The 25,787-nt window shown below is 39.9% G+C and overlaps 1 protein-coding gene and 1 non-coding gene across 9 annotated transcripts in view; both read right to left on the minus strand.

The window, feature by feature from the left end:
* LOC136831376 (uncharacterized) overlaps positions 1 to 25,787 on the minus strand; it is a 1,849,518-nt gene that overhangs the window by 81,394 nt on the left and 1,742,337 nt on the right. The gene's annotated exons all lie outside the window — the stretch shown is intronic.
* Positions 11,973 to 12,092, minus strand: LOC136831848 (5S ribosomal RNA). The gene has a single exon (XR_010850990.1). It is a non-coding gene; the product is annotated as a 5S ribosomal RNA (ribosomal RNA).

A 25,787-nucleotide genomic window follows, 5' to 3' on the forward strand; every position in this document is an offset into this window, starting at 1 on the left:
AAGAGGACTGCAACAAAGTGAGAGAGAGAGAGAGAGAGAGAGAGAGAGAGAGAGAGAGAGAGAGAGAGAGAGAGCAAACCCAATTCCATCTTTACTACTCCTCCAAACAAAATAAATAAAGCCGACCAAATAACTGGGAGGGCGACTTCCGGAAAAGACCAGAACCAGTGTAAAATGCCACAAGCAAGCATCCACCAGAGGGCAGCCCCTTGCTTGCACTGCAACGCCTTTTGTCTGCCGCAAATGAAGCCGCCCGGGATAAAATGTTGCATTTAAGCATAGGCCAACTGCGGCGAAAAAAGAGAACATAGCGTCACCCTTGTGATTCCTTGGCACAAAGCATCAAGATTAACTCTTAAGCATGGGCAATTAAAGGCACTGTAACGTAGCCGAACTTTCAAAAATGGAAGTAATTAGTAACCAAAGTTTTCAATGGACACCGCATGAAAGACAGTGTCGTGAACACGTATAGGGGTGAGGGGTGGTCAGAGGCATAAAGAAGCGGGAGAGGGGTAGTGCACAAGGAGGTGAGGGGTTGACAACAAAATGAGGGCGAAAAAATAACACAGGTTGAAAAATGCTCCGGCTGGTATAATAACAAGCACGCACACGGAAACGGAAGGACATTATGTGCGAGAGAAAGAGGGAGACAATCCATTTAATAACGACGCCAAGAATACTTGGATGAATCCATAATATTTGTCCGAAAGGAATCAACAACAAAAAATTGCTTGTTTTATCGACGACAAAAATCATATAAAACAAACCGATTACTTTTCACATATGTACGCTCTCTCCCGTTACAGAAATGCTTCAATATTAGTGTCAAGTAAATTTTACTGCTTTACAGCTATCTGCAAAAAAAAAAAATGGTGGTTAGCTATATAAATAGCCTCATTGATATGTCACATGAATTCCCCTTTCGTCCGTCTGAAGACGTTCATGGATAATTCCCATTTTTTTACGCTATTCCATGCCCCTACGTTTTTTTAATAGGTTAGCAAAAAGCTATACAAACTCAGATGCAACGAACGACAATTGCAACAGTTTTCCACGCAACACTCAACTCCTACATCAGTATGTTCCATCTTTTTCAACACCTGGAATAACACATGGTTACGAAAGCAAAGAGAATCTGCCTCCCTCCCTCACACACACACATTAAGTTTTCATACTAACAGTTTTAAATGAACGGTCAGTGCGACGAAGCCAGTGTAAGAAATGACTGCATAAAAGCTGACATCCAATTCTATCAAGGAACCTGGTTTTGAGAAAGAGCGCTTTCTGTCACGAATACAATGAGGCGACCTCATCAGCATATTTCTACATTACAATTCATAATAAATAATTATTCATCAGACTCTTTTCCTTTCTCTCTTCGTTTTCATCATCATCATCATCAATCAATAAAATGGTATTGGTGGTCGAAGCCGCTGCTGACCGTCTCGTAAGCCCCACCTCTGCCCCCTTCCCTTCAACAAACCCAGACACTCCCCCACCCCCCTTTCACTTGGTCTCACTTGGGCTGGCACTAGGGGAGAGAGAGAGAGAGAGAGAGAGAGAGAGAGAGAGAGAGAGAGAGAGAGAGCTGGAATGAAGTGGGCATTTAGTAGGGGGGGAGGGTGTGGTGGGGCGTTCGTTCGTCTGCCAGGCAGGGGCGGGGAGGGAGAGTTACCGGCAAGAGATGCTGGAACACCCACACTATACTTGGAGGTGGGCGGCAGAAAGAAACGCGGGCGAGCTTACCCACATCTGCGGTTTATGAAAATGAAAAAATATACCATAAAATCACAAACAAAAGCTAAATGCGCCATTGAACGCTCCTCCAAAAGAGAAAAAGTTGAATAACTTAATGTAACGAAGTGATAAAAAGTCAGCATTTCCCACAAAACACAACAATGGGAAAGTCAGGAAAAATATGGCAAAAAGTCCAGTAACTAAAATTTGAAGCATCAAAGGTTGGTTCCCTTATTGAGACCAGCGGACTTTCTCGTCCTTTTGTTCCACAGCGCCTGAAAAACTAAGACCAAATTAGCACAATGCCGTCATGCCGCTCTTTAAAAAGGTGGCGACATCCAAAAATATGGAGCAAAGTGGGGAAAAATCTGTCTAAAAATAAATAACAAAAGCCAATCGATGGTGGAAAAGGAGAGGGAATTCCATATATATATAATAATAACACCAGATTCAGAATCACACATATTCATTTGACTTTCAACGTGCAGGGATCAGGACGGCCCAAAGAGGTTACAAAAATCCACACTTCAAACGCCAGCATCAATAGCTAATTATTCTTGTTTTCACAAAATAAACCCACCCGACCGGTGATTGTGTGTGTGCGTGTGTACGTACGTGTGCGGGTGTATGTATGTGCAGAAGTACAACAATAACGTTTATTATGAATCTCTTTTCTAATATGCTATTCTGGAGTACAGTCCACCACCAACGCCACCACCGGCCATGAAACTCGAAAAAGGGCGACTCGGGGTGAGGGGGATTTGACCCCGTCCTCATTCGGCCCCCAGCGGAGGAGATGGATGAAAATGTGGAGGTGCGGTAACTTGGTGGAGAGAGAGAGAGAGAGAGAGAGAGAGAGAGAGAGAGAGAGAGAGAGAGAGAGAGAGAGAGAGAGAGAGAGAGAGTTTAATTTATGAATGTGTACTCGAAAGCAAGTATTTGGCGGCTCTCTACCAAAATGGATGGGTTGCGTGATAGTTTTACTATAATACTGCACAGTACACTATCGTGGCGCCACAGGTGCCTACCACTAGCTACATCGTTCACCCCATTAAGCACCTTCATTATAAACAACTCATTTTCATGAGGGTAATTAATAATCATTAATTATTCTACAATTTTGTCATTTTCCCGAAACTGTCGAAACTTGAGATAAGAAAAATAGCAGCTCGTCAAGCCATTTTCAATCTCAACTTTCTTTGTTTCTTTCGTTAACTCTCTTCTATTTAAATAAACCTTACCATCGTCAACCTGCGTTTGAAATCGGCAGTTATCACCGCTGATAACGTGAGCGATTTACAATAAATCAGAGCTCAGTCAAGAAGCAGCCTGAAATAACTGAAGATTTTTTTTCTTTATTTTCGCCGGAAACATGAACATCGAAGCTTAGGTAAAAGATCGATAAAATACGTTGCTAGTTGGGACATGACCCAACCCTCTCCCTGCTGCTGCTGCTGCTGCTGCAGAAGACGACGAAGAAAGGAGAGAGAGAGAGAGAGAGAGAGAGAGAGAGAGAGAGAGAGAGAGGAGGGGTGGGAGGGGTGAGGATGGAAGGATAAGGCACTACCGCTACCACCACCATCAGTAGAGACGGGGAGGATAACCACTAACCTGGAGCAGACAACAAAGAGAGAGAGAGAGAGAGAGAGAGAGAGAGAGAGAGAGAGAGAGAGAGAGAGAGAGAGCCAGCCAGAAGGCAGTGGCGGCGGCGACGACGAAGAGGAGGACGAGGACGAACGTGGCAGGAGGAGGAGGAGGAGGAGGAGGCGGTGCTGGCGAAAGGAGAGAGAGAGAGAGAGAGAGAGAGAGAGAGAGAGAGAGAGAGAGAGAGATTTAGTGGATTTTAATCAAAACTTCATTTCCAATACAAATCCAGGTAATGCGAAGAAACTTTGGTGGAAAGTAGCTACAACAAACGACGAACCAATCTTTCATTTTCACTAAGAATCCGAGATGAGTAAAGGAACGAAAAATCACAACAATCCAATGTGAAAGAAAGCCCTGCCGTACAGACACACAGACACACAAACAAACACATATACACACAGACAACAAAGACAGGTCGGTGGTGGCGGTAGTGTGGTGGCGTGGAGGACCGCTGCCCGAGACCACCCACCCCACCTCCTATCGATCTCAACCCTGGCGCGTCTCAAGTCCTCCGCCCGCCGCCACCTCTTCCTCCATCTCCTCCTCCTCCTCCTCCTCTTCTTTCTCCCGTGGATACTACTATTGCTACTGTTCCTCCTCCAACCGTTGTTGCAACTGCTGCGCCCTCGCCTCCAGCAGGTACTACTGATTTCCTACGATTTCCAACACGGGACCACTCACAGAGGATTCCCGCCCCAATCTCGCTGCAACGCTGGTTCGCTCTTTCAGGAAACCGGTCCCCTTTAGTCGTGTATTCACAGAAAAAGAAAAGAATACGACAATCTTACACCGAGGACGCCATATGGCTGCTTAGAGGACAATACACAGAACAGGAAGCTGATTTATCACTTACTTGCTATTTTAATCATCACCGAGTATTCTCTGCTTCCAACAAGGTCAGTGTGGTCTGTCATTCAGTGGCATTTTAGAATTGTTCCGTGTAATGCTCGCTGACTCCGAGTCATAACAGCAACATTTGAAATAATTCAACTAAAACATCGAAACTATGTTCAAATTAAAATATGAGTTTAAATATAAGTTGTGAAACTAGAGGCTGCAGAAACAGAGGCACCACCTGCGAAAGAGGGGAACACGAGGCGAAGCCGTTGGGATGCCTGCTGCCTGCTTGCCTCCTGCTGCTGCTGCTGCTGCTGCTGCTGCTGCTGCCCCTCCTACACAAGCTAACCAGACGTGTTACGACAGATCGGCACCAGCTCCTCTAAGCCACTCTCCCCAGTTCCGCAACCACCTACAGTGAAGGGGTGGGGAGGGGGAATGTGGAGGGGGAAGGGGGGGTTCCCAGTGCCACGGGAAACAAACAAGATCGTAAATGATCAGGTCGATTGCGAGTGCCAGTCAAATACAGGTTGAATAAATGTGGCGTCGCGGGGACAAACAAATCGTTTTTATGCGACTTGTGAGCTTAGTTCGCTCCATAACTTATAAGAGTATCCTTCGGTGCATTTTACGAATTCCCGATCATGGCATGCTTCCACCTTCGGCATAAAGAGATTAAAAACCAAACTCCAACTAACACCCCTCTTTAACACATCAAAAGTCTCATTACCTCACACGAGACACAAGTTCTTTCATCCCCACTAGGAAATTCTCTTGAAGCACTAAACCACAAGGCAAAATTCATTAAAAATCTGTAGGACCATTTCAATGATCGGTACTGTATAAAAATCCTATAAACCACAAAGCAAGCAAACTCCATTAGGTAGAAGGGAAAAGAAAAACGATAACACGGGGAGTAACTTAAAACACGAAAAGGGACCGAGCACGGGCAGCATTAGTGACCCACGCAGTTTTAACACCAGATAACAACAATGAATCAACCTAAGCACGGGCACCTTATTAGTCATCTTTCAAGCTTCATGATTTGTTATATGCTTGGTCAATTGAGTTGGGTAACCCAATGCCTAAGTCTAGCGAGGGCTAAATCAATCACTGGAAACCATTCAAAAAAACCTTGACGAGAGACATGCCGCTTTTCCTCCAAGAACGCCATGATAGGAACTAAGTCCAATGAACGTCATGTTGCCGAAGTCATGTCACTGGAGCTGACAGGTTACAAGTAGGCCTTGCGCTCGTCAATATGACAGAATAACAGTGAGCTGGTGCATATGCTGGGAAAGATATTCCTTTCACTAGACTATAATTCAAAATGACCGAACACTTCTGGAACAGCACTGTAAAGGCTATAAACTTGCAAAGCAAGAGAAAAGAAAGTAAGACACAAGAATAGGGATTCCAACAATAACAGAATTTCAAAGCTTAACGGAAATCCTGAACATAGTAAACCATAAAAACTGAAGGCTCAAATACAAAACGATATTTTTTTTAGCCATCTCAGTGAATTATCCTTTCACCTGATTCAAAGAGATAACAAAGACATTCTAGGATCGAGTTTCTGTACAGCGTATAACGCTGTATGAAACTCAGCCACGGGCAGGTGGTGGCCTGCGTTATTGGCACCTATAGCGGTGCCAGACGCACGATCACGGCTAACTTTAACCCTAAATAAAGTAAAATCTACTGAGGCTAGAGGGCTGAAATTTGTTTTGTTTCATGATTGGAGGGTGGATGATTAACAAACCAATTTGGAGCTCTCTAGCTCAGTAGTTTTTAAGCACTGAGGGCGGACAGAAAAAGTGCGGACGGACATACAAAGCCGTCTCAAAGGTTTTCTTTTACAGAAAACTAAAACTACTTGGAGGCAGGAGTACTTGCGAAAGACGTTCTAAGATTATATGTAGGTGACAACATTATCCATTCATAATTCAAGTCACCTACCCAATTAACAGTAATCCATTCATATCCATACTGACAAAAAGGAGAATTTCTGATTAACAGTTATCCATTTATATCCATCCGGACAAAAAAGGGGAATTTCTGTAAGTTTTGTTGTTCACATATTAGGACGCCTGGCTCCTTTTATTCTCATTTCTTTTCTTCTCTGAAACAAGACTGAATCAGAACAAGGGTATTAAACTGTAATTAAAAATCCTGATATAGTAAAAAAAATCTCTGAGACATAGTATGATGTTACAAAAAGTATTCGAAAGCTTGCTGACTACGATGGAGTGGATGAATCCAAAATTACTATAGCGTTTCATAATTATGTATCCCAGCACAATGGAGTATCTTTTTTTTTTATCCAAAGAACCTGTTTAAGATGTAATATATTCTATTTGACAATAAAGTAATGTTCACATCGCTATGAAAACGTCATGGGACAGGGGAATTAATTATTCAGACGGTTTAACGAGACCAGTGCGTCACTGATCTAGACTCAAAACAGGGCAGAAACACAAATTATTTGTAAATGAAAATCGTCTTCGACGCAATCATATCTATTTAATCGTAGTTAAGCTGAGAGGACTGGCTAAGGAAGCAGTGATGGGCTGGTCACAAAGGACTCTTTGACTGATGAATTTACCTAATCCGGTGTTGAAAAGAGTATGGTCATCGACTTCCATACTCGCCACCAAGCAGGGATAAGTCAGAATCTACAACCTTAAGTGCATATAGCAGATTTCGTGTAAATATGCAGAGAATGTTTTGACACCACTAAGAGAGAGAGAGAGAGAGAGAGAGAGAGAGAGAGAGAGAGAGAGAGAGAGAGAGAGAGAGAGAGAGGAGTAGGAGGATGTTCTATTAGGATATTAACTTCTGTGACGACAATACTTCCTAATATCGACCAACCTAAAAATGCTTATCAATCGGTGTTCCAGGATGTCGTCTGCCCCATGAATTAATCTTCCTTGTTGACGACGCGTCTATTATTTGACTTTGCTTTTCTGCGTCGAGAAGACGAAGAAAAGAAATAAAAGCCTGGACTTCACTGCCACCTATGTACAAATATAGATGAATTCTGTGCAAATGATACCTAAAGTTAATTGTTATGATTCACTATTTACTTTTGAACTTGTGACATGGTCAAACTTTGTGCCACCTAGACACTACTTAGACGTGAATGTTATCGTTATCATTCTCAAGAGGGTTTTTCGTCTAGGTTTCCCTTTTTCCGGTTGACACGTGCAGCGAGATGCCCCGCTCTCTCTCTCTGTGTCGAGTGCAACCCTTCCCCCCACATATCGGCAAAGTCTCCACGTGAGTCCCTTCTGAGTTTTGTGGGCGTTCTGCTCCGTTCACGCCAAATATTTCTCTTACTGACTGTTCCTCTTCCGTTCTTATAACACAATCAAACCATCTCGACTTTGAGATGTCCGTTGATTTTCCAGCCGCTGGAATCACATCTCCCGGGAATTGCTTTATCTGGGACGTTAGGAAATATTCAGACCGCCGAACCTGAACACCTTTGAGGGGTATCTCCAAAACCAGTGAACACTATTAGATTAAAAAGGGCAGATACACTCATCAGGTGCCCTTCTCGAGATGGCTACCTCGGAGAGAAAATATATGAATTTTCTCTAACAACCGTTAAGCATTTCGAGGTCACTTATCCATCTATTTGCCAAGTTCCATTAGATGATGTTAGCCCTTTCTTGACTACCCTCCAAATTCACAACACTTGTAGATAAACAAGGGATAAACCATAGCCTCACAACTAAATTACAGAAGTAATATCAATACCAATCAAAATAAAAACGATTATTTGAAGCCCCCTTGCCAACAATCAGTATTACTCTCAACATTCCGATAACGAAATTCCAGGCCATGTCGCCATCGAGCTCGTTTCAACAAACAAATAAGAACAGCTTCGACATTAGCTGCCGTGGACAGATAGACATATATATATATATATACTATATATATATATATATATATATATATATACGACAAAGGCAGTTGTGGGACTTCAGGAAACTCTCACTAAAAAGGTAAAGCCAACTCGAAACCAGAGGATTACAACACACCCACCTTTTGTACGACATTCCCTTTGTAGTTTAGCCGACAACGATGACGAATTCCTACCCCCCCCCAACACCCTCTTCCACAAAGATACAAACATATCTGTACACTTGCAGAGCTTTACAAGGACTTCCCGATCTCTTTACCTTTCACACAGCCAAAGTACTCGAGGCATTGTGCACCCAAGCTTTCTATGGATCCGCTCACATTTACTGTTTTGGGTACAACTGGGTATGTTTACTCTCTCAGAGTTCCCTTATTCAGCATGAAATCATTTGTGGAGGGTAAGATTTGGTACCCCACTGGAGAGCGGGCTCTTTTCGAATGGATTTGCATATATTTATATTCCTAATGATAAAAAATTCGGAGGCAATCTAAAATTTTTTTCATGTCTCACGAAGCTCCGTGAAAGTTACATCTTAACTAACAGCTGCATGAATACTTAGACAGTGCTTTAAACTTTTGCAAAATCTACAAATGGAAGGCCAGCAACTGTCTTCCATAATTTTACAAAGACAGAAATGACCAAATAAATTACTTAAGAAAATAAAGGTATTTTACCATGCGACATCAAACCGCCCAGCAATGTTCACCTTACCTGAAACGAAAAGAGAAAACGGCTGTTAAAACAAGGTCTCTCCCAATGCGAACAAATTCCTAAAATGGCAAAAAATATGGAACACATCAGAACTGGACATCTGAAGCAATCATTAGCATCAGACACAAATATCTAGAACGTTCCTTTTCCTCGAGTGAGGCGAGGAAACCCCCATCCATTTTACCCTCACGATATATCGTGTTCATGACTAATAGCACATCATTATAAAAGGGAACTAGAAAAACTAAGAGACGTTACCTTTTGCACTGAGCAGTCGAGAGATCCAACAATGTAAACTGCTAGAAATAAGTTTTAGCCAGAAGGTCTTCCAAGACCACAAGAGAGACATCACAACATCACGCCCACTGGGACACTAAAGACACTCATATATCTCTATTAACCCTTCATAATATCCATAACAACATGCACAGCGGTCAGGTGTTCGTCAACACCACACCGTTGACCACCCAAGTGAGTTTCCCCTTGGACAGTGGGAGCACTTCATTCCCCTCTTTCATTTTCCCGTGTTATTCGTAAGATTGCAAACGGCCGCAAAATTAAAAAAAAAAATCATTGATTACGATAGGAAGAATAAAATGGCTTCAGCAGTTCGGAATCCCCTTCACAGGTCACGGAACAAATTCACCTGAAGTTCCCCTTGACGACTGACTACCCTCCCGTCGCCTCCCTTTAAGAATCCACCACCACCTCACACAGCCAGACTCTCTCTCTCTCTCTCTCTCTCTCTCTCTCTCTCTCTCTCTCTCTCTCTCTCCAGCAGCCGTGTCTGACGCCGCCGCGTCACTTCTACCTTACACAGGGTTCCCTCCTCCCACTGGAAACCTCTTCTTCCTCCTCCTCCTCCTCCTGCTCGCTCGTATCCAGTGGAAACATTTTCTAAAAATAAATAAACAAAATAGCGTCCGATAAGAGAAGCAAAATTCCAGGGTGCACCATTTCAACGAAGAGGCAATTTCTAAGTGAGAAAATAATGATTTTCTCCCACCATCTCAAAAGACTAGAGCTCCACAATATCAAGGACGTTGCTGCATTTGTGCCTATGTGTTTGTGGGAAATATGAAAATGTACCTTCATATCATATGCAAGCAAAGCTTTTGATGAGCAAATCAGGATGGGCCACTCACATCTCTCCACAGGAATTAGGTACAGAGGTTAATCGTCCAGAGCCTCCAACATACATACATATATATATATATATATATATATATATATATATATATATATATATATATATATATATATATATATATATATATATATATATATATCCCCATAGGGAGTGGGTCCATTTGTTAGCTTTCCGATTCGTGTGCAAGTCTTGTTAACACTGGTTGCAACCCACCACGGTCGGCAGATTATCAGTTTCATAATTCAATGCTTTGGTCAACAAAGGTACAATGGGTACGAAATTCAACAGAATGTGACCATCTGCCCTTCACACGTGTGGCCCATATATATATATATATATATATATATATATATATATATATATATATATATATATATATATATATATATATATATATATATATATATATATATATATATATATATATATATATATATATATATATATATATATATATATATATATATATATATAGTGCGTGTGTGTGATAATCACGTTGACAGTAAAATGACCATGGCGGTACACCATAGTTAACAAAAGCTGCATAGTTACTTAATGAAGAAAACATATTCTAGGACACTGCCACTTCCAAATCTATACTGATATGAAGGCTTCCTAATTTTTGTAGCTTTCAATAATAGACGCAGTTGCTTCTGCTTGGAAATAACGTTCTCCTCACCATCTGGGAGAAAATGTAGGGATTCTTAATCCTCTTCCGGGATGCTTTCATAAAAGGGTCTAAAAAAGGATGCATTGCACTTTTAACCCCTGCATAGTCTTCCATCACATGTCTGAATTTCGGTTATTACCAACAGCATTATTACCCCTATCTCTCTCTCTCTCTCTCTCTCCTTATCACATCCTGCCTCCCACTTGTTGAACTTGGATCTTCAGCAAAGCTCTGGGCCTGGGATTGGTGGGCGCGTCTTGTGCAGTTGCCATGGCAACGTTCCCAGCATGTATTGCGGGTCGGGATGTGCAATCCATTCTTGAACTCTGCAAGCCATTCTTCTTCTTTGGAATCTACCCCAAAATCATTCCTTAAAGGCTCAGTGCCTGGGTACGAGAACTTGTACGGAATTGGGGGGCACGTGGCAATTCATGCTTGCTTCACAGGACCAGACTTCAACAGGATAAAAGTTTTTATGAGCAAACGGACGAGCGTGGTGACAGAGAGACAGAGGGAAAGCGAGTTCGTTTTCAACTGCTTTTCTGGTGGATTTCCAAAAGAATCAGAAATGAATAATTTCGAGAACACGGTCACAGCGGCTAACAAGAAGCTTATTGAAATGCAAATCCTCGGTGGACAGTTCACGTAGCCGAGATGCAACGTCGCACAAAAGCCTTCTCCAACTGCGCCATGTCGAGCTTCATTAAGACACACACTGTCTGTGAAGAGAGAGAGAGAGAGAGAGAGAGAGAGAGAGAGAGAGAGAGAGAGAGAGAGAGAGAGAGAGAGAGAGAAAGTTACACTCTTCCCTACCATTTCATATGCGACGACAAAGGCAAAATGTAGCCTCGATCTCTGATGACAAGGAAGAGTCCTGAATACAGACTTCCTCATTTTTGTATGAGTAAGCGTGAGTTTTGTCAGACCAACTGCGGGTGTCTGTCTGAAACGCCCGAACAACCAAGTACCCTAAACCAGGTACACATATGTATGTTGATATCCAAGGTGAATGATGTTTCTCTAACACCTGCTGCTGTCTACAACACAGGTGTTCAGCACATCTGCAACAGAAATGTGTTAGTCATACCTCTTTTCCCAATAAGTGACCTTCGAAAGGTAGCCACGGAAGATAGGGAGCAATTATACGAGAACATGGGGGGTGGGCGATAAGCAAAAATAACACGACATATTTATCAACACCCAAGAAATTCAAGGCAAATGAATGCCGCCACTATACGGGTTACTGTCACGAGAAATGGAAAAATTTTTTTTCTTTGAACTGAGAAGTTAGACGCCAACAGCACCTGGTGTTCCTAGGCGGTCACCCATCCAAGTACTAACCAGACCCAACGTTGCTTAACTTCGCTGATCGGACGAGAAACGGTGCTTTCAACGTGATTATGGCCGTTGGCAATTTGTACAGTTCCATAGTGAACGATCACCCAAAATGTCTGAGACAATAGCCAACAAACAACCAGACATACACACCTTATATTTGTTTTTCGGAATAGGAAACACTACCAAGAGATAAAGCACATGAGAGAGAGAGAGAGAGAGAGAGAGAGAGAGAGAGAGAGAGAGAGAGAGAGAGAGAGAGAGAGATGAAAAACTTCGGGCCATGTATGTATGTGAGTGAGGGAAGATGGAAGCAGTGTGTGGTGCAGTGCCGTCTGGCTCTGCCCACGACTTCCTCTGCAGTGTCAACTCGACACAAAGAGGTCTCCGGCGTTCACCTTTCCTCCAACGCCAGCACACAACCGTCCAGCACTATCGCCAACATTCAAGAGGAAAACAATGCTAATTTGCACTCTGTTAGTTTGTGACATGCAATCTACATAGGACAATGAAAAAAATGTCTATAATGTGGGTTGAATAAAAAAAACTACTTCTGATGTTTCAAACAAGTAAGGATTAGTTGCATGCATTGCAACTAATGTAGTCATCTCCTGATAAAATTGACTTCTATCATCAACTACAACCAAGACTTGGTTTGCATACAATCGAATACGTTTCCAGAAGAAGTCCAGAGGCTGTATTCAAATCTGGACTGAATGGAACGTCAACTTTCTTGTATGGAAATGGACTCGAACGCGATACCGCTCTTTGTCCTTCATAATAAGCAAAAAGGTATTCTGGGAAACAAAAGTGATCACACTTGTAATATAGCATGAAATCCTCAGCAAGGCAATGCAATTAGTTTTGTCATAAGAAAAGCAATAAAGATGATTCTTAAAATGGAAACATTTGCACACATCAAATTCTTGCACCTGTAAGAGACGGCCTCTTAGTCGCATTTACAAAAACAAAAAAATTCAAAAGGAAGAGTATTACATGTTATAGGCAAGGGCACTTCTTAAAGTATAGTACTAAGTCATAAAAAATGAAATATCCATGCATAAACAACAATCGTAATGTATTCCTAATAAAATGCCAGATATGTTCTCATGCCGATTACACACACACAATATAAACAATATATATATATATATATATATATATATATATATATATATATATATATATATATATATATATATATATATATATATGTGTGTGTGTGTGTGTGGATAACTGTAGAATGAGCTTAAAAGTATGTTCTTATGCTTAACTCTGCAAGGCTAACCCAAAAAAGTTGCCTACCATTCCGATTTACGTAGGCTACCAAATGCACAAACAAATTTGACCTATAAATCAATAAAAATAATGAATTAAGACAATTCAGAAAATTCTATTTATCTTCAATAGGGCGTCATGTGAAAAGCTCATAAAATAGCTACAATAAGATTTTATATGGCCTAGGCTACCCTAGCTAGTTTAAGGCAGACGATATGCACTCTCAAACCAGGATCGGCATGGCAATGAAACATGGTTTAATACAGTCCTCACACACTATTCTTTCTCTATATACTTTTCCTCGTTAATGAAATGTTTAACTAAACAAAAAAAAAAAAAAAAAACAATTAGTATATTTTTGGTAAGGTAGAGCTACTTCAAGTCTGGCAGCTGGATGCCACCAAAGACAGCTAGGCAGTTTTTCCGATGTTCATCAGATGGAGTGCACGTTGGGGCTAGTGATGGGGTGTCACACCTTATTAAGCCTTTGGAAAGTATTGCCTGTGAATATTTCTAATACGAAACTACAGTTATAAGTTATTAGCATGTATAAAGCTTTAAGGATAAACAATACAGAAGATAGCTGTAGGAAGAGTAGGCTAGCCTGGAACTCGGTTCCTACTTGGGTTAGTAAAATGAGGCAATTATTTCACGAAAAAGTAATGTGATTGTTAATGTGGTATATGTATATGTATATATATATATATGTATATGTATATATATATATATATATATATATATATATATATATATGAAAATCAGTTAACATGAAAGATTACGTGTGGATATATTACACCTTAAGTAAGCCTAATGAAACTAATGCTATATTCTAAGACCAAAACTTTTTACCTCAGTCTAATTGGAATTTGGAAGAGCTAGCCAATATTTAGCAACTGGGGACAATTATTTTGTGAATTACAATAATAACGATATTTAAAACATTTCCACTGAACACTTATGCTCATTATTCAAGTACCAGCAGTTAGCATTTGTTGTATACAAATTATTTTAAAAAGAGGAACTGTACCTCACCTCTATATCATTAATGGATTCATTTCCCATGAAAGGAAAATGATTAAGTGAGCTGAAATTGTGTTTTGTATTGTTTTAAACACTCACTGTCTGTGATGATTGGATTGGATGTTTACTGACTTGAAGATGCAAGCGTTATAAGTATCATTTTAGTTCTAGGTTGTTCAAATTCACTGAATAATATTCATGATTCACGGACTCAACTGAAATTAAGATGCACTGTTCCCACAAAATTCCTTTTATTTATGGTAAATAAAATACGTTGAATTATTTCTAGGGTTTATACTCATTGCTTGAAGCATAACAGACAATTCATTCACATAAAATCCTCTCCAACTCTGTCTTGCCAAGCTACGACAGACTAGGTGTTGCAACTCTTATCCCAGCCTTGGGTAGCACAGATTCACCAGGTATGATTTCAGCCAAATGCATCTATGAAAAAATCGAATAAAAGGTACTGCTCTGTGTGTATGTAAGTGTGCATATCATCTTCATCACTGCCACCAGGCCTCTGTGAAGTTCCTGTGATTTATCTTCCACAAATCTCCTCCACTCATCTCCAGCCTCCCTTCTCATAATTCTCATCCCAGCAGGTCTGACTTATCCAACTCTTGTCCTGTTCTACCAGGAATTATGCACAGGACATGTCCAAGTCACTTCAATCTCCCTTTCATCATTAGGGTAAAAATTTCTTTCTCCAGCCAACTAAAACAAAAGCAGGCTGAATGAGGGTTTGTTCCATCATTCCATATCAGGCAAGACAGTCTACTTAGTATACGAGGTGCCATTTCAGTTTCAACTAAAATCATATCTTTAGTGATCCCATCATAACCTTCTGTTTTCCATACCACAAGTTTCTCTACCATTAATTCCACTTCAAAAACTATGAATTTACTCATAGGGACATTCAGGTCTTCTTCGGGTTCTGGTGTATCAGTCAAATCATCTCCGTCATGTCTTTTATTCATAACCCTAAAAATGTTCTGCCCAGGGTTGTCTTTCTTCTTCTCAGGATCAGACCCACTCTTAGCAGACATTTTCCGTATATTTCATTAATAATTCTGCTGGTTACACTAACATCATTGCCACTCCCAGAATACGTGGTACTGTCCATGTCATCAACCTGTTTGCCTAAATATTCTTGTTTATCTCGTCATGATCTTTGTTCAGTTTCACTATCTCAGCTCGATATCTAGCATTCTTCGCCTTCTTTATCACCTTCCTGAAGCTTATTTTTGTGTACCTTTTGCTTTTGTCCATTTGTTATTGCATCCCAGCCTCATATTCGTTTGCTAACCCATACCCCAGGATTCCTTAACTTCATCCAATCCTATTTGACTGGCTACTCCAACTGATGTGCTTTTTAGACTAGCAAATCCATTTTACCATATAATTCCTAAAGCCTTCTACCGTAAATCTTTGAGAAGCTTTGATGTATTAACCTAGTTTCGATCAACTTTTAGGCTGTGTGCTTGTCATTTCGGTTGTAGCGTGACAATAAGTAGGTTATAAATAATGACATCTGCTGTATAGCTCCTAACGTCTCCATCATTCCTCTTCTCTCTCCGTTATTAGCTATGTGATCTATCTGGTGTCTTTGACTGCCATATGGAGATGTCCAAGAGCATTTATGATGCCCTTTTATTGGAAAAGGGAACCTCCAACTACCTCATTATTTGCAGCATAAAAGCTATTAAATTAAACATCCTTTTTCGTTTGCAGCCTCTCCCAGGCCTTCCTTATCCATACGTCCTCATTAGCTTCACCGTTCTTACTAACTTTTGCATTCATACCACCAACGGTTCTCATAACTGTCTAGTATTTCATCTATAAAATTCTGCAGTTCTATATAATATTCATGTTTTTCTTTAGAGTTCATTTGCTGGTACGTATCGCAATATAATATTCACCCTGAAGCAGTTCTTATTTTAAATATTACCCACAGTAATCACTGCTCTCCAGTCAGTTAGTGCCCCTTCTGCCCAGTGATAAGATCGTGCCTGTTCCTTTTCTACTAATTCCATTTGCTCCCCTTCAATTGAATGCACATTAGCAACACCCAATCGCTCTTTTCCCATTCCTTTGCGCCGTGATTCACAAACATATAAGATGTGCAAGCTATATTTCTTGAATTCATTTTCTACCTTTTACATGTTCTGTACTTCCATATATATATATATATATATATATATATATATATATATATATATATATATATATATATATATATATATATATATATATATATATATATATATATATATATATATATATATATTTTTTTCTTTCCTGGATTAATTTTCTACATTTTCCTTGTTCTGCCTTTACACACACACACACACACACACACACACACACATATATATATATATATATATATATATATATATATATATATATATATATACATACATACATACATACATACATATACACACATATATATAGATATATATATATATATATATATATATATATATATATATATATATATATATATATATATATATATATATATATATATATATATATATATATATATATATATATATATATAAATCATCACAGAGGACATCAATGATACCTAAAGTTCGAAAGAGGAGATTCTTTATTTCCAAGCTTTCAGAGGTCGACTGCCTCTATCTTCAAGGAACTAAATTAGTGTATCTTTGAGGTTCTCTGTGAAAGTAATTTTATATACAGTTAATCTGTGTTGTTTATATATAAGCTATATACATGTATACATACACACAAACTCTAATCCAGTGTACAGTCTACCTAGAAATGGCGCTGTAACTAGCAACCGACAGCTGTGTTTTGTGTTACGTATGGAGACAGTTGTACAAACCGCAAACCAGACAAGGGAGGCTTCCATGAACTTCATATATCTGCCCACCTGAGACTGTTAAAAATAGCATCATCCTTGGACTCAGGGCTGTCTTCACTTCATAACGGTACACTGTACTGGGAAAACAGACTTTACCTGGCAAATCTAATCAGTCTGGACGACCTTCCTGGTATTTAAATTGGAAATTATGAGCAGGACATAGGACTAAGGCTCCCAATATTCTAGTCCCGGAGATTAATGAGAGAGAGAGAGAGAGAGAGAGAGAGAGAGAGAGAGAGAGAGAGAGAGAGAGAGAGAGAGAGAGAGAGTCTGTAATACCATAATGGAAACTCTCAGGCTAACTGTAATGGTCAATGTTTTAGTGAAAAAGGGACAACTAATAGAAGGGGAAAGTTTCCACAGAGTCCGTGAGTGTGAAGCAGAAAGGTTTTATGCAATAGCTTTGGGGTGTGAGTCAGCATAACGTGTGCTCTGAATGGTGCACGTTCGACATGTTAGAAATGCAACACATGTTCGTCGGGGAATAACAATTCGTTTTTTATAGCTAGAACTGTTTCCCCTAAGCGTAGGAAACGCTGGAGTTCTCCAAGGCTTGAATATCAAAATTTGCCAAAAACCTTGACCACTTAAATTTCAGAAGAATCTAAGTAAAAAAATATTCCACAAATCACAACAGGGAAAAGAAAAGTTTCCCTAAAAGTACCTGGTATACCAAAGAGCATAAGCAATAAAATGTGCTTAACAGGCCATTATAATTCTGCAGACCATGGAAATTAATATTCCACAAAAATGGACACTTGGAATTCTGCAGAACATGAACAGCAGAATTCCCCAAAAGTGCACTCTGGATTCTACATAATATGAATATTAACATTCCCAAATAAGGCACTCAGAACTGCACATTAAGAACATTAAAGATTCCCCATAAAGAGTACTTAGAAATCTCCACAGCATTAACATTAAAATTCCCCAAAACGGGCCCTCACAGATTTGCAGATCACAAACATTAAAAATTCCCCAAAGGGAACACAAGCAATGCTTTTACCTTTATCATATGAAGGCATAAAAGCCTCGCCGGCAGGGTATTACGTGCAATTAGTATAACCAGATCCTACATAAAATTTCTTTCATGTTTATACATTTAAGCAAGACTATATTGTTATTTTGAAACAAATCTGCCTTAGTAGTATTTACATTTCTCTTGATGAATATATATCAGTTGGTTATTCATGTTCATCTGGTACTCTCTTTTATGTGATCCCTTTCCTATGTGGATAATTTTATTTTGTGGAAGCTTTCAGTTAATGACCTGTCTGGCTTTTTTGCATGAACGTTCATAGATGCTGAATATTACTTGCATACAAGTAACTTCCAACTACATCTGTCAAGTTTTAATTGTACCAACGTGATCCAAATAAATGATAATATTCAAATCGAACTAAAACTTTTTTCAGGTGACTATCAAATACGAGACAAACGGTCTACTCCATAAAGGAAAGTTAATCCGGGTGTAAAAGGCTTCACAAATCATAAAATTAAAGGAATGTAAAAGATAAACAACAACACAAGAACACAAGAACAACACAAAAAACACAAGAACAGTCTACCGGAACCTTGGGGCCAAACATGTACAACACGTCCACCACCATCACCATCACTATCGCTGTCACTGTCACTGTCACTGTCACTGTCACAACCGCTATCAATAGAAAAACAATAACAAAAAGGCCTCTTGTTTCCTTACTACTATTCCTGTACTACAAAACATCGGCATTCCGCTTTCATCTCAGTTCACTGAAATCCATCAATAACATTCTGAGATCTTGTTGACAAAGATCTCAAACTCAGTTTGTGGGAAATAATAATAATAATAATAATAATAATAATAATAATAATAATAATAATAATAATAATAATAATAATAATAATAATAATAAAAAATGTGGGAATGTACCCCCAACCTGTTTTAAGTTCACTTGCTTGAATCATATCAACAGACTGTAAATGAGAGAGAGAGAGAGAGAGAGAGAGAGAGAGAGAGAGAGAGAGAGAGAGAGAGAGAGAGAGAGAGAGGCTTCTCATGAGCGATTCGCGGGTTCCAAGGCACTTCGGGCAACCAAGGATACAGGATAAACAGAAAATTATTTAGTACAACATAAAAACTTGAAAAATGACAGGCTTATGTAAAAAACTTAACAAAAATTGTGTGAGATAAAATGTACGAGACCAAATCTAGGGGGCCTGATGCGGTCTCGGGCTTGGTGCTTTCTTACAAGTTTCATGAAATAGGGATCCAAGTGAGACGATGACTACTGGGGCCCCCGCTATTTGCAATACCATTTGTTCCCGGATTCTGCCAAAGAAACTATCTTGCCGAATTCGCACTCATCAGATTACGCCGAAAAGGCAATTGTAATATTTTGAGCTTTCCCCAGAGAGTTATGTAACACTTCTTCTCCAGTTTGCAGTTTGGAGATGTGCATGGGTCAGCAGGGGGCTAGGTGGCCCCCAATGAGAAAAATTTGTTTAAACTAGCAATCTGTGCTGGATGACTGGCGAATTTCCACCTCCAGCAGCGTTTTTCAATGACACCCCACGGTCCCTCAACTGGCACCATTAACAAGAATTTAGATTTTGATCATGTATGTCAGTCGGCTTCGTAACACCCAGTAAGCCACATTCACCACACGTACTCTGGAAGTCAGGAATACTAGGCTCGAATAGTTTAGGGACTATTTCGTTTATCTACCGCCAATCTTCGGAACTCTCTCCCAGCTTACCTGCTCCCCTGCTATAACCTGCCATGGGCACACCGCTTCTTGTGGGATCACAGCTCAATCTTTCATTTCCCTTTTTTCTTGTTCTATTCAGATCTGGAATCATGATTTAGATTAAAGTGGCCTTATGCCAGCACGGGCCCTTGCTTCTAGAACAACCGGTGCAAGAGGGTTTAGAGTTTCCCCTTCGTATTTGCATATTAAAAAAATGATCTGAAATAAGTAGAAATAAAAAAACATATCCTAGGTAGTTATGAATATTATAATATTATACGTCACAGAACGCCAAGGCTTACATTTCCACAATCTACATTTTAACGTTACTGCAGAATTCCGACGTCCGGCCAGAGGTGGTTTCCGAACAAGATAAATCCAGGTGTTTTCAACTAGGCTACTCAGAACCTTCACGGGGTGTGAGTAATGGCAGCCCAAAGGTGTGTGTGTGTGTGTGTGTGACATAGACACACACACACACACACACACAGAGAGAGAGAGAGAGAGAGAGAGAGAGAGAGAGAGAGAGAGAGAGAGAGAGAGAAACTTGAACATTTTCATTGATATTTAACGCGTGATTTTAAATCAAGGTCATAACTATAAAACACACAGGAATGTAATATATATATATATATATATATATATATATATATATATATATATATATATATATATATATATATATATATGAAGCAAGTAATTTTTAAGGAACCCACTCACTGTACACCATCGCAAGTCTAGACCAATAGAGTGTCTGGGGCCGCAGGGAGCACTGTCTCATGGCAGGACTAATCCGAGATCGACATCTGAGGGAAGGATAAATATGTGGCCTCGCAGACAGTCTGTACTCCGCAACAGACTGCAATGGTGGTCTTAAGGTCGAAGAACAGACACATCGAGGTATATAGGAGTTATTGCTGTTGGGGAGGGCAGATAGGGGATCGCTTGTTGGAAGGTGGTGGAGGGGTAAGGGGGACTGCAACCGTGTTAGCACTGGTGGTGGTGGTGGTGATGGTGAGGGCGGGGAGGTAGTGATGGCAGTCAGTAGTGTGCAATGTTGGCGCCAATGTGTCTGACTGACTGAAGGACACCCAAGAGAGAGATTCCAGGAAACACGTCCATCGCCCACCCACTCACCGCTCCCCCCCCTCCCCCGCCCTCTACCCGTCTCCCAACCAAACCATCTCACTTCACCGACACGAATCTAAACATCGAATTCTATTCGGCATTAGGTGTACACACACACACACACACACACACACACACACACACACACACACACACACACACACATATATATATATATATATATATATTAATGATTTTAACTTTTAAGACCTCATAAATGAATTTGATATACGTAAAAAGATTTTGCTTATATATGTAAAGCAAACGTCCTCATTGTCCTCTATCATGGAAATACATCTACAAGAAAAAAAGGTACCAAAAGCAAACTACAGGGGCAAATCACGAACGAGAATCTTGACGAGCGACAAAAATACAAACAGGGCTTTAAGGGATCGCCTTTGAATTTCAACGTCTCTCATTGCAAATCTCTGCTGACTGTGTTGCCAGATTCATAAACACTCGGATGTTGTCATCGAATTGCTATGCCCGTCAAGTGCAAAAATCTGACTATGTAATGACCTGTTACTTTGCTACCATATTTTGAGACACGAAATAGATTACGCAGCACATGTGTTCATCAAGACTGTTACAGAACAGATATGTGATATATTACAATACAGATAACTAAATAAAGAAACTATGTAGCGGACAGATCAACTCAATATTCATGGTGGTATCTGGCATCACACCGTGAAACCAGATATTTGCAGGGGTACCAACATGACACCCAACTTTTCTTCAAGCTTGTCTACTGGCAACCGTCACAAAATACCATCAAGGTCATTTCAGATATCGATAAAAATGAACTAAATAAAGTTTTGGTTTATACACGAATTCACATTAAATCTATCTCTTCTCACAGTGCATATTGGTAGACAGTTTTTCAGTAAAAAAAAAAATCGAAACTACTTCCTCTCCGTTGTCACGCTGCAGTTTGCACAATTTGCATTCGCGGTTAAAAAAATATTCGTAGGTTTCTCAAAACCCACTTTATGTCTCTGAAGAAACAGCGTAATACGTGTACATTCTCTAAAGTTCCTCCTTGATATAAATAATACTATATATAACGATTTCTCATCTCACGTATATCACGTATGGGTTTAGCAGAATATGAAAATTGGAACAAAATCCTCGGTCAGTGATACGGTTACCCCGCCCCTTCCCTGATTGATTTAAACATGAAAATAAGGAAAAAATATTTAATATACAGTTTACGCAAGTGTACGGATTCTGTGAAACTCAGTCTGATATTGATAAGGAGATTCATGTTCAGCATTTTGCAAAATCTCTCCACTGAAACCGACCGGATTTAGACACCAACAATTCAGAGATAAGGGAATCAGGAGACCGACATAAACGTAATAAAAGGTTAAAAGACTTCCGTACCCTATTTCCTGAGGGTTCAACGTCCACCCGGGACACATTTCAAACTCAGTACACCTCTGTCTCTGTTTCGCTTGGGGAGAGGGACATCGCTCTACCGAAGGAGGGGAAGGACGACGCCGTTGATGGTGAGGAGGATGGGGGCGGGAGGGGGGGACATAGAGATAGATGGACGAAAGGGGTGATTTATTCCCGTAGATTATATTTCTCGTAGCACTTTAGCTAACACCCACATATTGTATTGCTAGCTTTACTATGATTGGTTTAACCTTATTACAGTCATTATCATGATTATTTATTAACTTTAACCAGACTCACCTCTATCAATAATTTTATGCCGGTGTATAGCCTATGCCACCACTTTATCATTAGGATATTTTTTGTTTGTGCAATACAAATATCCTCAAGTTACTACATCGTTTTATTTGTACCTGCATTTTGCACTTATACATGACACAGAAAAATAATATTATTTTATGAAATCATTATCTGTAGAATTTTCCTGAAAAAATGACTGAGAAGAGCAGAAGCCTTTAGAAAACGTAAAAATATATTGAAAAATATTTCTTTCCTTGGCAGCCTTTCCAAAATGGCTAAGATGAATGGAAGCGTATACAGTTTTTGGCACTGTCAAAAATACTGAAAATCATCACTTTTATTCTTGGTAGCCATTTCCAAATAAGAGTAAATGGGAATTTCTTTCTCTGGGGAGAAAAAAATCCATTCAGGATATATTTAAGCAAGGTATTAAAACTCAGCATTGGTTGAAAAGCACAGCAGAAACAACACTAATTGATTACAAAATATGGCTGATATCGATCAATAGACTCATGAAATACAGAAATCCACAGTCACTCGAGACGATAAAAACAAAACCAAATCAATGGTATGATATAATACAAATACGTGCGCGCTTGCCTCAATAACGAGGCATATCACAAAGACAGGACTTGCTAAAAATAAAAATCGGGAGAGGCCTAATCCATGGAGATGTTAACAAGACCACAAAGAGACCTAACACGACGGGCTGGGTCTGTATTATAGGTGGTGACCTTCGAGCAACCACAGCTACTGTCCCGCAACACGCATAAAAATTGACACGTTTCGAGGCCTACCTCACCATTTAGGCGGTTTCATGTGTGCTGGGCTGCCACGTCAGTTTTCAATATTAACTGAATCATGCAATCAACCAAAGAATATGGGGGCTTTGAGCTCATAGCTGTTCCTGTGTACGTTAATAATGATAGAATTTCAAGTATACACCATCCCGCGTATACAAAACTGACACAGTAGTTAAACATCAGCACTAGCATATAATGAGCACAAGTATCTTTTAAATTGTTACGTTTGAGAGAGAGAGAGAGAGAGAGAGAGAGAGAGAGAGAGAGAGAGAGAGAGAGAGAGAGAGAGAGAGAGAGAGGCATAAAACGAGGAAAATAATGCATAATTACATATGAACATAATCAAGAAGCAGGGGTGCGTAAATAAACACTTAAAAACCTTGTAAATGAAACTGCGTCCGAATGTGCCCTGCGTGTATTATAACTGTGATTATCCTCTCTTGTTATCTTTTCGATTTGTTTTTATGGGAAAGAATTTGCTTGTTGCTGTGGGTGTTAAGAAAGGCTATGGGTATTGCGAGTTTCTGTGAAACATATGTATACACGAGACATGTACAGTATTCAAAAAGTCCTTATGTATTCCTTAAAAGCTACTGACTTGCGCCGCACACTTCCCCAGAATAAAAGGCCTGTATGGATAATTCCCCGTGAATCCCATCAGAGACATAAAAGAGAATCATCTTTTCATTTCTGCTACAAACGACGAAGCACCAAACTTGCCTCTGAATACAAGCTGGGCAAAACCTCGGGGTTCTAGATAAGGGTCGAAGAAGCCCAATGCCTTAACCTACATTCCAGAGCAGACCTCCCAAAAAGAAAGATCACATATACAACATGTTATAGCCTATAAACTCACTCTCTAACCGGGACCCCATGACTAGGCCTAGCCTAGCATCCTCTATCGTTAACAGTCCTCAGGCTAATGGCTTTCTCATAATCTCATTTCCCATTAAAGGCATTTCAAAAGGTTTCTCAAGAGTCTGCCAGGGAGGGAGAACCGGAGAAATGAAATATATATAATTTAATGTCGACGAAAAACGGGAGTCTGACAACAAATCACTTTAGAGAAATATTTTAAGAAAACTGTAGAAGGAGCTTCTCATACAGGGAAAAAATTTCAAATTTCAAATTCAAGTCTGTGATCAGGGAAATTTATTTTTCTTCTGCATCTTAGATTTGAATGCTGAAAGCATTTTAACATTCTTGATGACAAAGAAAAATTCCCTATCTCTCAATATAAACCTTTGTAACTGATGGCTACTCAAATATCATAATCTTGATGTAACATCTTTGAGCATAATCAAATCTACAAAGGAAACGGGAACCCTTTAACTACACAGATGAACACAAAATGAATAAACTAATAAAAAAGTACAAATAATTAAAAATCACCAAAATGAGAGAAAATCAGATTTAAAAATGAAAACGACCTTCAACAAAATATCCGATCAAAATCCTAAAAAGATTAGCGAAAAAACAGCATGAAACAAAATCAGGAGGTCTCGAGTTACTGTTGATAAGGCTCCGTAGGCCTAGTTGCACGTGCAAATAGGCCTAAAGACTCAACAGTTGCCTCTCTTATAGAAGAAAGAAGCAGGGATACGCTTCAGAGGCACTATAACCCGAAACTTATAATTGCCAACGGTCTTGTATGCCAACAGCTTGTGGCTATAAAGTAGACTCCATATGAAGGACAGGATGGTGACCTTCCTCCTACAGTAGGCCGCCGAGATCTAGAACCCACACTTCTCCCTCCTACAGCAAGTCTATGGGACCCTGCACCCCCTTCCCTCACCCCCTCTCCTATCGCTAACAAAACCTCAAAGTCTGTTTTTTATTTTTATTTACGTCTTTTTTTTTGCAAGATGAAGAAATTCCAATTTGGTCATTGAGCGGTTTGGGGTGGCCCGATAAGTGGCGAAGAAAACTAGTGGGTTACCTGCTAACCTTCGGTAGGCCTACATCACAATGCTGGCGAATTTAATTGCCCATAAATGGCTTGAAAAGGTGTTCGTGTGTGTGTGTGAGGAAATCAGTGGGAAAGGAGGAGAAAGTTGGAGGATGGAAGGAAGGTTAACCTAGGACAGACGACCATTTGACCTCATATTTATAGAGGCCTGGCACCAAAGAGCTTCGACAACCCCTACTTAACGCCCATTATGGAGACACTTCAACGCACAGTTATATCCTGGATAGTCACGCCCACTCACA

Source organism: Macrobrachium rosenbergii, chromosome 48 (genome assembly GCF_040412425.1).
Source record: "Macrobrachium rosenbergii isolate ZJJX-2024 chromosome 48, ASM4041242v1, whole genome shotgun sequence".
In the NCBI taxonomy this organism is placed as follows: Eukaryota; Metazoa; Arthropoda; class Malacostraca; order Decapoda; family Palaemonidae; genus Macrobrachium; species Macrobrachium rosenbergii.